The 2,406-nt window shown below is 43.4% G+C and overlaps 1 pseudogene; it reads right to left on the minus strand.

Annotated features, from left to right (window-relative positions):
• Positions 1-1,847: 1,847 nt before the first annotated feature.
• Positions 1,848-2,178, minus strand: LOC102831309 (annotated as a pseudogene).
• Positions 2,179-2,406: the final 228 nt, after the last annotated feature.

Genomic DNA, 2,406 nt, shown 5'->3' on the forward strand with positions numbered 1-2,406 from the left:
ATATTTGACCAAGTGGCCATTGTACGAATGAAATGTTTTTATGGGATAATAAAACTGAGTAGCCTCCTGACAGTCTTAGCACAGTTTCATGTGTGAAGAAAACAGCCAGATGTCCAAATCATGCAGTAAGAAAAGCAGTTTAAATCGTCCCTGAATTCTCCTTAAGAGGAACCTGAGGGATATTCCCACTGTGACGTATAGCGCCTCTTCTCAGTTTCGTCTTCCCTGTCTGCCCTCGTTTGTCTCACGTCTCATGGCTACCAACTGCTCCTGTCTCCTTTCTCACCTCATGCTTGCTTCTCATCTCAGTGCCCTTCTTCTCACCTTGCCAAAGCCGTCTTTCCTCCCATGCTTACAGTTCTACTTTTCTTATGTAAATCATCATAGCTGTTCAGTTTGCTTGTTGTTGTGTCGTAGTCTTTTCCGATTCAAAGCCACCCTCTATAGGGTTTCCAAGGAGTGTCTAGTGAGTTTGAACCACCAACCTTGCGGTTCAAATCGACCTTTCATTCCAGTTTTCTTGTCACCATCTTTATGAGCACTTGATTCTCTGCATCCTGCTTAGAGGGTTATGAGTTGGGCTGCTAACTGCAAGGTCAGCAGTTTGAATCTACCAGCTAGCTGCTACTTGGGAGAAAAGATGAAGCTTCCTGCTCCTGAAAAGATTTGCAGCCTTGGAAACCCTATACAGGGTCACTATGAGTGGGAACTGACTCCATGGCACGTCACCACCACTACCACCATCCCCAGGAACAGATGAATCATTAACCTCAGGAGTTGGTGAGATGGAACCCATCCTGATACTTCTGTGATGCCTTTTTTTGTGTGTGTGGGCTAGGAGAAAGAAACAAGGAGGAAATGTATTCAGCACCACAAAGTCAGTGGTTCAAACACACCAGCCACTCCTTGAAAACACCATACAGGGTCGCTATGAGTTGGAACTGCCTTGATGGTGCTTGATAACAACATCTGAATATGCGCGTCCTGGTGGGGTTGCTGTAGGATAAACATTGGACTGCTAACGGCAAGGTACACAGTTCAAACCCACCAGCTGCTCCTCGGAAACCCTATATAGGGTCTCAGTGAGTTGTAAGTGACTGACCTGCACTTAAAAATAGCAATAGCATCTGAATGTCACCTTTTCATTATGGAATAACATAAGGAAATTAGTATAGTACTTTAATGAAGTGCTAATGACTTTCACTGGAACATTATAAATATTTTTGCTGACACAGTTATCATTTTCAAAGATTTGGGTTAGGTTTCATAACCATAGAAAGTAGCTCCTTTGGCATCTGTTTGTTGTTGTTTTTTTGTAAAGGGCTCAGTTACTTCCTTGTAGGAAGGTGTCACATGTGTCTAGTGCTACTAGCTAGCCATGAAAATATTCAGAGGTTTTCAAAGGAAGAAAGAAAGCTACATTTAAAAGCTAGCCTGTACAAATGTGCCCTTCGGTTGTTTAAATTATTATATATTCCTGAGTGCTTTTGTGTACACCCCCCAAAAAAAAACACAAAACAAAAACAAAAATAAACAGGGGTAACAGAAGCAAATACTGTTGAATGATGATGCATGGAGGAGATTGTAATCATTGCAATAAAACAATGGTGTAAAACTGATTTTCTCCCATGTAAACTATCACTCAGTTCACAATAAAAACTTTAAAAAATAAGCTAGCCTGCACACACATTCTCTCTCTCTCTCTCTCTCTCTCACACACACACACACACAACTAGCCTGCCCAGAAAAATACTAACTCAAGGGTAGGATAACTTTTGTTTGTTGGTTTGTGTAAAGGTTTTTATTTGGGGAGGAGGGGAAGGGTGGCACAGTGGACAGGGACCTGCTCAGTCCCTCTTGGCAGCCGCTTTCCTCATGGCGGCCAGAAAATTGCTGAGCTCCTCTCGCTTCCTCTTGGCATGGATGGATGTGTGTCCCCACCCTTTTCTTGATGAAGTTGAGCGCCCGCTTGTCCTTGGAAATCTTGCACAGCTCCATGCCCGGCGCTCATACGTAAGGTGCAAAGCCACACACCTCCCGCATCAGGATCATGTCCCGCATGAACCTGGTGTGCTTGGTGAGGTACCCAGGTGGTAGCTGTGCCTCGGCTTGCTCACACTCTTGGTTACTTTGTGACCCTTGTTGAGGCCAATGGCTATTAGGGTAGTGCACAGCCATGGCTGCTTTTCATCAATGGCTGCTGTGGCAGAAGGCAGGATACCTTTTTGATTTTAACTCACTCATCTTGCATTCCCAGAAGCATATATTCCTTCCAAGTTTGCCAAATCAGTAGGAGAAATCACATGACATTTGGGATTGGAATTCCAGAAAATAGTATCTAATAACACAACAGCAGTGGTAATCATACAAAAACAGGTCAGTGAAGTAAAAATAATGATTAGTGAC

Source organism: Chrysochloris asiatica, unplaced genomic scaffold (genome assembly GCF_000296735.1).
Source record: "Chrysochloris asiatica unplaced genomic scaffold, ChrAsi1.0 scaffold00028, whole genome shotgun sequence".
NCBI lineage: Eukaryota > Metazoa > Chordata > Mammalia > Afrosoricida > Chrysochloridae > Chrysochloris > Chrysochloris asiatica.